Source organism: Meriones unguiculatus, chromosome 17 (assembly GCF_030254825.1).
Source record: "Meriones unguiculatus strain TT.TT164.6M chromosome 17, Bangor_MerUng_6.1, whole genome shotgun sequence".
In the NCBI taxonomy this organism is placed as follows: domain Eukaryota; kingdom Metazoa; phylum Chordata; class Mammalia; order Rodentia; family Muridae; genus Meriones; species Meriones unguiculatus.
Genome location: NC_083364.1, coordinates 84,368,578 through 84,382,350, shown reverse-complemented (window position 1 = coordinate 84,382,350; position 13,773 = coordinate 84,368,578).

Below are 13,773 nucleotides of genomic sequence, written 5' to 3'. Positions count from 1 at the left end.
TCTTCACCTAGTTCTTCCCAGAATAATGCGTCAGGGACAATATATAAAATATATGTCAGATGTCTAATTATGTCTGATTAATTTTTATCTTCCCAAGTTATTTTAGAAAAAAAAAAGTCTGAGAATGGGAAATTTTATATTTATCAAAATTTATATCATAGTTTAGCATGTGTTCACTATTTGTATTATGAATCATAGTCCACATATACCATCACCTAAATCTTTTAAAATAACTTAGCCTTGTTTTGTGTACTACAGACATTTAAGGAGAAGCTCCTCTTGAATATTTCATTAGCACCTTTTAAATTTATTATATTATTTTACTAATAGTCAGTGACTCCAGACCACATTGCCTTGTCCATTTCCCTGAGTGTCTGTGGAGACTTGCATTTCATTTTGCCAGTGTGATAAATTAGATAGATAGCCTTTGAAGGTTATTGCCTCTGCTGGCTTTCCTAGAACAATCCATGGTTGCTCCTGTGATTCAGAAATAATTGTTTGATTTATTTACTTCTTTAAGTAGCTTGTGCAAAATGCTATGCACTTGGCCACAACATCGTTCTTAATCCATTCATGTGAAAATGTAGAACATAACATAATTAAATAATCTCTCCATGTATGTCAGTGGATAACGGTAATCATATTGTGTCATTTGTCATTCCAATACAAAGGGAATGCTCAGTCTAGGCTAACTGGGGAGTTTATGAATGTGTTAATGACTTATCTGAATTGATACTTTTGTTTAAATTTCATTATGGATCTTGAATGACCTTGTGAAAAAGGTTTCTGTAATGAGTTTTCAGTGGTTATCCATGCAAAGAATGTTAAACGAAGCAGATATTTCTATGTTTGTTTTAAGTTAATTAGTGAGCAGAGCAAAGTTTAAGATAAATACAAATTATGGTTTGCTCAAAAGTGGGTAAGTAGTGCAGCATATAAAATTTCTTTTATTTTATGTTTCCATGGCAAATGTTTCAGGGGATATTCAAAACTGCTACTCATGCTTACAACATAGAGCTTACATTTTGTTGTATTATATAATGACAGTGGCATTTGAGAGATGCCAAAAAAAATAACTAATAGGGAAGACAGAAGCATATTGTACTTAGGCTTAAAAATACATAAGAAAAATACATAAGAAAAATGGTATTCCCCCATACTCTGTAGACTGACAAATTGTGGCAATCACCTATACTGAGTTACAAACTCCTTTAATAGTTCCTTGGAAATTCCCTGACACCAAATTTACCACTATTATTTTTAGGGGTACAGAACCTTCACTGAAAATGTTGGAACATAAAAGAAAGACCAGATAACTTTATAATCGATTTTGTTCCAAATCACCAATGAATCCTGAGCCCTGTCTGTGTATGAGTACTAGGGTACTGCTGCTGTCCTCCTGAAAAGAGAAGTAAAACCTGTCTAACCAGTGAGCATCACATAGGTATTACTTAAAAAGCATATTAGAAAACCCTAAAGAAGAAAAACAATCTCCACCAAGCTTGGCCCATGGGGGTTTACAGAGAACTGAAACCCCAACCAAAGAGCATGCATAGACTAGACGTAGGCCCACAACACAAATGGTGGTTAGCGTGGTAGTCATGTGGGTCACTTAGCAACAAAGGGACCATGAGTCATAACTGGCAAGGACTTGATTGCCTTTTTTTGGATCATTTTCCAATAACTGGACTGTCTGGTCTAGCCTCAATAGAAGAGGATGTACTAAGTTATGATGCAACTTGATTGGCTGGGGTTTATTGTAGCATAAAACCAAACACACTAAATCTTTAAAAAAAAATGGTGAAGAGTCTGACCTCTTTGGCACAGAAGACAACCTCCTGAACAGAACACCAACAGCACAGGATCAACAGCTCTAAGATCAACAGTTTAATAAATGGGAACTAATAAAACTGAAAAGTTTCTGTAAAGCAAAGGACACTGTCATCTGAACAAAGCAACAACCTCCAGACTGGGAAATGTTCGTTGTCAACTCTACATCTGACACAGAGCTAATATATAAAAAACTCAAGAAGTTAAAACCAACAAACTAACTAATCCAATTTAAAAATTGGATACAAAGCTAAACAGATAATTCTCAAAAAAAGCACTATAGAATGATAAACAATTAAAGAAATGCACAAAGTTCTTAATCATTAGGGAAATGTAAATCAAAACAACCTTGAAATTTCACCTCACATATATCAGAATGCCTAAGATCAAAATCTCAAGGAATGATGTATTTTGGAGAGGTTGTGGCGAAGGGGAACCCTCTTCCATTGCTGGTTGGAATGTAAACTTGTACAACTACTTTGGAAATCAATCTGGCGCTTCCTCAGAAAATTAAGAATATTGCTTTGGACCCAGAGAAGAGCATGTCTGATTGCAAGCGGGTTGATGCCCCAGGTCCCGCCTCTGAGAAAAAGGTATCGGACGGGTCTGATGCTCTTTGGGTGGATGACACCTAAATGAACATCTGTACAAAGTCCCAATTTATTTCTAATATCAGAGATCAGACCTCTACTCTTGCCTGATGCGTCTAAAACAAAAAGGGGGAACTGTAGAGAGCTGCGGAATGCTATGCCTTAAAGATGGAGCTGGTTTCCGCCTTCCACCTTCCCGATGGTGAGTGCTCTCTGTCATGAACAATTCCACATTTGGCTAAGGCTGAGGATCTGGCTTGCTTCCATGTATGTGGACCTATCTGCATTGCCCACGTGGCACGCCTGGGTTGGCTACCCAGAGGCTATTTAAGCTGTGGGCTGGCTTTCCCCGGGGTCTGAGGATTGTTCAATGTTCCTGAATAAACTGCATTGAAAAAATAAATAAATAAATAAATAAATAAATTTAAAAAAAAAGAATATTGCTACCTCAAGATCCTCAATTATAGCCATATACCCAAAAGATGAATTACCAATCATTAAGACAATATCTCAACTGTGTTCATAGGAGCTTTATTTGTAACATCCAGAATCTGGAAACAACCTAGATGCCCCACAATGGAAAAATGGTTACAGAAATTGTGGTACATTTACACAATGGAATACTACTCAGCATTTAAAAACAAGGAAATCATGAAATTTGTAGGCAAATGGTGGGAACTACAAAAATATCATCCTGAGTCAGATAACACAGCAGCAGAAAGACACACATAGATAGTACATAGTGTATATTAGCCATATAATATGGGATAAATATACTTAAATCTGAAGTCCTAGAAAAGTTAAACAACAAGGAATACCTTAAGGGAGATGCTTAATCTTCATTCAGAAGATTAAGCAAACAGGATAGACATCAGAAGCAGGAGAAGACCAGTAACAGGATAGGAGCCTTCCACGGAGGACCTCTGAAAGTCTCTACCCAGCAGGGTATTGAAGGAGATACTGAGACTCATAGCCAAAAATTGCTGAGTGCTGGAAACCTTAAGAAAGGAGAGGAGATTGAAAGACCTGGAGAAGAGATCCACAATGAGAACAATAAGGCCAAATATCCTGGGTTCAGAGGGTTCTGAAGAGACATGCATTCTAACCAAGTACCTTGCATGGAGAGGACCTAGTCCACCTGTTTAGAAGAAGCCAGTAGTCTGCTCAGTTTTTCCTAGTAAGGGAAGAAGTGTCTGTCTAGGATATGAACTCAGTGGCAGGCTCTCTGATAATCTTCTCTTGTGGAGTGCAGCCTTGCTAAACCACAGAAGAAGATGATGCAGCCAGCCTTGATGATATCTGATAAGCTAGGGTAAGATAGAAGAGGAGGAGGTCCTCCCCTATTAGGGGACTAGGGAAAGGGTGTAGGGGGAAAAGAGGCAGGTTGGGTGAGACTGTGAGGAGACTAGGGAGGGGGTTACACAACGGATATAAAGTGAACAAATTGTAATAAATAAATAAATATAAATTTATAAAACAAATACTATGCTGCAGATCTAACTGAGAATGAAAACACATGATTGAACAAAATTTGTCGCAGGTATATTGGCTCAATTTCAGCTGGTATACAAAGTGAATAAATCGTAATTAATACAAAAAAATAAAAAAAACCAAAATTATAAAAACTTTAATTTGATCTTGATTCAAATAATTATTTTTAACCAGAAGTTTGTTACTACCAAACTTGATTTAACTTTGGAGGAGTTATCTTTCTTCCTCATGCTATCATCCTATTTTGGATACACTCATATTAAAAGTTTACTTACATTTTAAAATGTATGAAAAAATAGTCTTGAAAGCATTAAGGTCAAATGGAGGAGGTTTGCTCCCCTGAATATGTGAAACCACAACCACCTTTACAACCATTCCAAGCCTTAGATAGGAGATTAGTACGGAAAAGGCTGTAGACCTATTTTATCTACTTCCTGCTTATTAGGGTTGATTAGTCTTTAGGGGATTACCAAACTCAGTACTCCAGATACAAACACTCCACTCTGAAGGCCAACATCCAGTAGCAACATGAATCAGCATGAAAAGTCAGTAAAAGCCACAGAATTTATTTGGATTGCCCTGAGATGTTCTCTGGAAACTTTCTTCATGCAAAGTCAAGTGTTGAAACATGATGATCAGTGCAGACGTCTATCCAAAAGAGCAGCCTCTAACTGTGTGTGGGCCTCTGTATATCTCCTCTCCTCAGAGTCCACTCCTGGATGTTCTAAGCTGGCCAAAGTCATGCCCCTCGAATGGGGATGCTCATAGCAAAGCATCATATGCCTTCTCACAAGTCAGCCACTGGCAAAACACCACATGCCCAGCTTGCAGCAAAACATAACATGACAAAACTGAGTCTTTAAAAAATCAGAAACGTTCACTTCACACTGTGCTCAAAATAATATGGTAGATGGGATCTCTCAATGTCAACAAAAGTTCTTTTCTGGCCAAACACACACACACACACACACACACACACACACACACACACACACACTACATACAGGCACACTTAGAAAATATATGATGATGAAGATGATAGATGATAGATAGTAATGTAGAATTACTCAATGCTTTCTTAACTTGATAATAAAATCCTTTTTATGAAAACATTTCCAGGTTATAGTATGTTACTATTGCTTCCAATCATGATAACAGGACAATCCTCTGAGGAAAACAACAATCTACAAGTTGGCTTGGAGACAATCAATCTCTAAAACCCATTATTCATGCAGCACTCTATGAAATACTTCCACGTTATCCATGACTTTTAGATGAGCTCTTATAAAGAATATTGTACTTGTTTATCCACACAGTAAAGGATACACATTTATTTAAGTACCATGCCAAATACAGTTAAACAAAATACAACACATCTTTTAAGTGAACAATCATCACCTTGAGGAGTTAAATATTTAAAATATTTATTATAAATTAAATTTATAAATGTATAAATGCATAAATGACAAGGGAATTTGCATATATTTAAGGTATACTACACCTGATTTCACATAAAATGAACTTGCCATAATCAATGTAACCACCACATCTATCACTTTACACAGTTAGATTTATGTTTGTGGACACCCTAGTGGTTTTTGGAAAAATACTTGTAATCTATCTTCTGTAAGTTTCATGTATAAATGAAATATTTCTAATATAATACTTAAATTTACAAGGCTCAGTTATCAGAAATAAGGAGTGGGATTTTCAAACTTCATTTATTGATAATATTCTATTTGTTCTTGTGAAGTTTCACACATGTGTACAATGTATCATGATTATATCTACTCTTTACTCATTTGACCCTCTCCATTTTATAAAAGTTAATTACAAAAAACCCATATGATATTCAATAACAATGGAAAAATACAGAAGAAAAATGGGTTAAGTTGGGCATGGAAGATAGGGCAAAGAAACAGACAGGGATGACTTAAAAGAACCCACAGATATAGAAAGAAGACATAAAATATTAATTTTATGAAATTAAGATATACGTTTAAAAAGGAAGAAGTTTGAAGTAAGATTCTCCTCTGTGGGTAGACAGAGATATTCCAAGAAGACATGGGTTATTAAATGAATATACGTATGGTGGGAACAGGCTGTTTCTCTTTGCAAGTTATTGGGAAAACAGTTTTTCTACAGTGCTATCCATATAATTTTGGAGAAAATGATATTACATGTAAGTATATATATATGTATATATATATGTACATATACATATATAATATATATTATATATATTATTATAGCAATCTTTTCTATGTTCAGTTCATAACAAAACTAAATCTGATTACCGAATATAATACTGATGTTTAAATATACAATTGGTAATCTTGAAATACTTGAAATACAAAAGAGTACATACAATTACAGAAACAAACACACCATAGTAAGAAACAAATTTCAGAGAAACGGAGAACTACTCTGCTGTAAAATGTAAAGTAGAGTATAGAACAAGGCCCAACAGCATAAGTATATTAAATACAGATTTTTTTTTTAATTTTTAGCAATGTCCTTAGTGTCCAGAAAATAGGGTGAGATTGTAGATGTTTTCCCCAGTGGAATTTCAGTGTTTTCACCAGTGGAGTGCCAGTCCACAGAGGAAGATGGTGGAGCCAGGCCCAATGAGACCTGATAAGCTAGCGTCAAACAGAAGGGGAGGAGGTCCATCCCTATCAGTGGACTAGGGAAGGGGAATAGGGGAAAAGAGGAAAAGTAGGAGGAGATGGAGGGGACAACAGGATATAAAGTGAATAAACTGTAATAAAGAGAGAAAGAAAAGGAATAAACTATAAAAAATAAAAAAGAACAGATATTTTTAATGATATACTAACCTCTCTGTGGTACCTTTGGCTTAATAATGATGGTTGAATGAACAAGGGAAAGACTAGATAAATCATCAGATCCACAGATTTGAGGAAATAGGTGAACTCATTACTTGTTACTAGTTCGATAGTGAAAGTGGTGGGAGTCTTTCTGGAACTATTACAGTGGAGAAATCGGTTTTGCTTTTTATTGTCAACTTTAATAAGCCTGTTTTAAAAGCTGGTGGGAAACACAGAAGGAGAAATCAATAGAGAGAAAAAAAGTTGACATAAGAGATTAGAGGGGGAAAGTTTGAATTTGAATTGTTTTAAATGAGCCTGACCATCACTGGCTTTCTTGATCTGTAAGAGTTTCAAAATCTAACTTTGCTTGGACATTTTAGTGTGTTATCACTATCACAGCTAGTCCATGCCAGAGTGGCAATAACTACTTTCTAATGAAAAAGGACACAATAAAATTATCCTCAAGTAATATTACTCAAAGTAAAATATGAAATCAGAAATAACCACTTTCTGAGTGAATTTTGTCATGCTCACTGCTCTGTGGGGTTCAATAAAGTTCATTTTCATACCAACTGAACTTTATTGATTCAGTTCAGCCTCATGAGTTTGCACTGAAGTATTGCTCACCCCAAAAGAATGTTAATCAAGGAATTCTATGACATCTATATAACCTTGCAGTAAAAGCATGACAGAGAGAAGGTGGGTGAATTACAGTCTATTTGATGCTTGATTTACTCTACAGCTGTCTCTAACAGTGAAATACAGCAGCCAGCAACTTAAGCTTCAATGATTTTCAACAAGATAAGGAATTATTTGGTGAAGAGTGTAGGCCCTCTGCAGGAATACTCAGAAGGAAGTCAATTACTTGAAATATATTTTTATTTTCAGTATCTGTTCTATAGAGTGTTTTTCACAATAAAAGAACCTTTTTACACGTATTATATTTAGTTTTGATAGTATAGTAACTATCTTGGAAAGAACGATGCAATCTAGACTACTACAGCAAGGGAAAGATAAAAATGTCATATTAACATGCCTCATTTGGGAGCTCCAATGGTTTCGTTAGTTTGCAAGATTTTAATAACAAAGTATATAAAATTAAGAAATGGCTGCATGACATTTTAACTCACAAAACTATTGTAAAAGGTAAGAGGACAAAAACCAGGTAGAGAAGCCAATATCTACACCTCTTACTTCAAGTTAATACACACGCTTTCAGGAAAATATCTGTCAACTTTGACTTTTCACAAAAACTGGAATTAGGGGACACACTTTACAAAGGATATTAATAGTATCACATTAATAGAAATATCGGCGAGTCCAGAGAGTCGTCTTAGTGCTTCTGAGCACACAAACAGCTCTGGGTCTGAGTCTAAGAGTCCTCACAATTGACTTTAACACAAGCTCCAGAGGATGCAAAGCCTGTGGCATCCACAGGCACCTGCACACACATACACATACACAAACACACAGTGCACATTCACGCACACAGATGCTTGTACACTGATACACACAGAGCCACACACATGCATAGGCACACACAAACGAACACACATACACGCATGCAGAAACACATGCATATGCATGCACACACATAACTATTTAAATTTAAAGCTTAAGAGCAGGTGGCATTGATTTTCAGCTTTAGTTGGCTAAAATAAAGCATACAAAATATTATTTAAGTTTCTGGATCATGTCTGATGTAAAATTCTGCATGAAGGGTGATATTAGATTAGTCAACCTCGTATTTAGATGTATGATGATTTTCCTTATGAAATTCAGGAAAGAAGTTAACGTTTTTAAGAGGAAATTTAACTAATTTGGTATTTATAAATACCAATTATGTATTTGAAGTATTTTTATCAGGCAAAGAATTATGGCAGAATATCTCCATTAAAAGTATATGGAATGAGATAATACAAGCATACACAGAAAAATAAGGCAATGCACCTGTAGTGATTTTATTATGTAAGAAATTAATTTTCTGGACAACATAATCTTAAACAAGAAAAGAATATTATATCTTCCCAGAATACTAAATTGAGAATTAAAACATCATTATCATGTAGAATTCTACACATGTACTTTGGAAAACAGTTCTATGCTGGGTATGCAATTAATAACTATTTTATTTACTTTTGTATTTGTGATAAAGCCCCATGGCCAAGGCAACTTATAAAAGGAACCATTTATTTGAATTTACAATTTTAGAGGTTAAGAGTTGATTGCCATTATGGAAAAAAGCAGCAGACTGATGATTGGGACAGAAAACTGAGAGCTCACATCGTATATCACAAGCAAGATGCAGCAAGAGCAAACTTGAAAGTGGAGTTGATTTCTCAACTCTCAAGGCTCTCTTCCTGTGGTGTGTGCTCTTCAGCACTGCCACACATTGAAAAGCTACTTAAACAGCTCCACCAAATGGGAGCCAATATTTAAATACTACAAACTAAGGCTAACATTTTGTTTATACTACGACAGTAACACACAATAAAAACTTTCAACATATTTTACAAATGTAAAGGTTAAAGCCGCTAAAGATCATCCGGAGCCTTTCAGAGGTCCTCTGTGTCAGGCTCCTGACTTGTTCCCTCTTTTCTCCTTCTCCTGATGTCCAGCCTCTTTACCTTTCTGGATAGGAATTGAACATTTTAACAAGAGTCCTCCCTCTTGATTAGTTTCTTTAGGTGTACAGATTTTAGTAGGTTTATCCTATGTTATATGTCTATATGAGTGAGTATATACCGTGTGCATCTTTCTGCTTCTGGGATAGCTCACTCAGGATGATCTTTTCCAGATCCCACCATTTACCTGCAAATTTCATGATTTCCTTGCTTTTTATTGATGAATAATATTCCATTGTGTAGATATACCGCAATTTGTGCATCCATTCCTCCACTGAGGGGTACCTGGGCTGTTTCCAGCTTCTGGCTATTACAAATAAGGCTGCTACAAACATGGTTGAGCAAATAACCTTATTGTGTACTTGAGCGTCTTTTGGACATATGCCTAGGAGTGGTATAGTTGGATCTTGAGGAAGCAATATTCCTAGTTGTCTGAGAAAGCGCCAGATTGATTTCCACAGTGGTTATACAAGTTTACATTCCCACCATCAATGGAAGAGGGTTCCCCTTTCTCCACAACCTCTCCAGCATGTGTTGTCTCTTGAGATTTTGGTCTTAGCCATTCTGATTGGTGTAAGGAGAAATCTTAGGATCATTTTGATTTGTATTTCCCTGATGGCTAATGAGGTTGAAAATTTCTTTAAGTGTTTCTCTGGCATTCGATATTCCTCTACTGAGAATTCTCTGTTTAGCTCTGTTTTCCATTTTTTAAATTGGATTACTTGATTTTTTGTTGTTTAACTTCTTTAGTTCTTTATATATACAGGATATTCATCCTCTGTCAGATATAGGGTTGGTGAAGATTCTTTCCAAATCTGTAGGCTGTCGTTTTGTTCTGACGATAGTGTCCTTTGCTTTACAGAAGCTTTTCAGTTACATGAGGTCCCATTTATTGATTGTTGCTCTTAGAGCCTGTGCTGTTAGTGTTCTTTTCAGGAAGTTGTCTCCTGTGCCAATGAGTTCTAGTCTCTTGCCCACTTTTTCTTCTAAGTGGTTTAGTGTGTCTGGTTTTATGTTGAGGTCTTTGATCCACTTGGACTGTTTTGTGCACAGTGATAAGTATGGATCTATTTGCATTTTTCTACATGTAGACATCCAGGTAAACAAGCACCATTTGTTGAAGACATTATCTTTTTTTTCCATTGAATGGTTTTGACATCTTTTTTCAAAAATCAGGTGTCCATAAGTGTGTGGATTTATGTCTGGGTCTTCTATTCGATTCCATTGATCCACCAGTCTGTTCTTATTCCATTACCATGCAGTTTTTTAGTATTGTTGCTCTATAGTACAGCTTGAGATCAGGGATGGAGATACCTCCTGAAGATCTTTTACTGTAAAGAATTGTTTTAACAATTCTGGGTTTCTTGTTGTTTCATATGAAGGTGAGAATTTTTCATTCAAGGTCTGTAAAGAATTGTGTTGGTAATTTGATGGGAATTGCATTGAATCTGTAGATTGCTTTTGGTAAGATGGCCATTTTCACTATATTATTCCTGCCAAGCCATGAACATGGCAAATCTTTCCATCTTCTGATATAGTCTTCTAATTATTTCTTCACAGAATGGAAATTTTTTTTTTCATACAAGTCTTTGACTTGCCTGGTTAGGTTCACACCAAGGTACTTTATGTCCTTTGTGGATATTGTGAAGGGTGTTGTTTCCCTAATTTCTTTCTCAGCCCTTTTGTCTTTTGTATACAGGAAGGCTACTGATTTTTTTGAGTTAATTTTGTATCCGGCCACTTTGCTTAAGGTGTTAATCAGCTGTAGAAGTTCCCTGGTAGAATTTTTGGGGTCACTCAGGTATACTATCATACTGCAGACTATCAATTCAGATGCTGAGACTTATAGGCAACCTTTGGGCAGAGTGCAGGGAATCTGATGAAAGTAGTGGGAAACAGTAAGATATGGAGAGGACAGGAACTCCACAAGGAGAGCAATAGAACCAAAAAAAAATCTGAGCACAGGTGTCTTTCCTGAGACTGATACGCCAACCAAAGACTATGCATGGAGATAACCTAAGACCCCTGCACAGATGTAGCCCATGGTAGTTCAGTATCCAAGTGGGTTCCATTGTAATAGGAATAGGGACTGTCTGTGACATGAACTGATTGGCCTGCTCTTTAATTACCTCCCCCTGATGGCGAAGCAACATTACCAGGCCACAATGCAGCCACTCCTGATGAGACCTAATTTACTAGGATCAGAAGGAAGGAAAAGAAGACCTCCCCTATCAGTGGACTTTGGGAGGGGCATGCATGCAGAGGGTAGAGGAAGGGAGGGATTGGGACTGGAGGAGTGATTGAACCACAGGGGGAAATACAGAGTGAAGAAAGTATAATTAATAAAGAATTAAAAAACATATACCATTAAAACAACAACAACAAAAAGATCATCCTGAGTGAGGTATCCTGGAAGCAGAAAGACATACATGGTATATACTCACTTATAAGTGGATATTATACATATAATATAGGATAAACATACTAAAGTCTGTACACCTAAAGAAGCTAATAAAGAAGGAGAACCCTGGGTAAGATGCTCAATCTTCATTCAGAAAGGCAAATGGGACAGACATCAAAACAGGGAGAAAACAGGGAACAGAACAGGAGCCCACCATAGAGGGCCTCTGAAAGACTCTACCCAGCAGGGTATCAAAGCAGATGCTGAGACTCATACCTAAACTTTGGGCAGAGTGTAGGGAATCTTATGAAAGAAGGGCGAGATAGAAAGACCTGGAAGGGCAGGAACTCCATATTAGCGCAACAGAACCAAAAATTCTGGGCACAGGGGTCTTTTCTGACACTGATACTCCAACCAAGGATCATGCATGGAGAGGACATTGAACCCCTGCACAGATGTAGCTCATAGCAGCTCTGTCTCCAAGTGGGCTTCCTAGTAAGGGGAACATGGGCTGTCTCTGACATCAACTCAGTGACTGGCTCATTCATTGATCAACAGATTCTGATGTGGGGCACAGCCTTTCCAGGACACAGAGGAGATCAATGCAGTGATTCCTGATGAGAGCTGATAGGCTAATGTCAGACAGAAGGGGAAGAGGACCTCTCCTACCAGTGGACGAGGGGAGCCGCATAGCGGGAGAAGAGGGAGGGAAGGTGAGATTGGGAGGGAATGAAGGAGTGGACTACAACTAGGATACAGTGTGAATAAACTGTAATACATAAAAAACAATGTATAAGTTAATAAATAATCGTAGGAGCTGATATGAGTAATCATACATTTAATATTATATATATTCTCTGGCTTGATGCAGCATGTTCTTTGTCCTTTACTAAATGTTTGGTGTCTCTTTTTTTTTTATTCAAGAGAGGGTTTTTTCTTTGTAGTCTTGACTGTCCTGGACTCACTTTGGCTGGTCTTGAACTCTCAGAGATCTGTCTTCCTCTGCTTCCCTCTGCTGGGATTACAGTTTCCACCATCACATCTGGCTTGTTTGGTATCTCTTAACTGAAAATATGGGTTTGGAATCTCTTAATAATTTTACACGAACACTGCAAACATATTAGCTAATTTTAAAAAATGATTAATTGATGTATTAAGTAAAAAATGTTTCTTTATAAAGTTAAAAAAACCTTTTAGCTATGTTTTTATTAAACATGGCTTACAGTTATCTATTCCTCTCCTAATTAATGAAAGTCTTTCATTTAAATAAACGACTTATAATCATAAATTTTTCAAGCTGCTGTGAATCTATCTGGAATCCAATTGATAGCAAATTTCCCAGGTTTCACTTGAGCAAAAATGATGTGGTTTCCAATGACACAGAATTAACAATTTACTGAGCAGTGGCATAACAATACTATTCAGGTTCCTGAGACATTTGTTTGAATCCTACTAATATGGGGCTTGGGGATGGTACTGTTTTATTGTTTAAACTTGAGCTCATATACACTGGAAAGAAGTGTCCCTTACTGGTCTCCTGGTTTTGTGCATGCATACCATTTTACAATTGAGCTTTGTGCATTGCTATCTGAAATTATTTCTGATGTGATGATAGCATTACATCATAAATCTCTCATAGAATGAATTAATTTACTTGTGCTCAAGAATTTTCTTCTGAAGGAAACAAACAAACAAAAACAATAGAGACTGCCACACAGTCCAAGGATCTGACTTCAACCACTAGAACCAATGAAAAACCAAATCAACAAAATTATAACTTTGTAACTTTCTAGAATTGAAAAGATGGAGATAGATGGATTAGGCATGGCAGCTAACAAAGCTGATGTGGAAAGTGTAGGATAGTAAGAGACCCTGTACCAAAAATTGAGAAGGAATGACATCCAAGGTTTACAGATTTCACTATAAGGGTATACACACACACACAGACACACACACACAAACACACATACCATACATGTGCACAGTTATATCTCCATTAAAGAGAA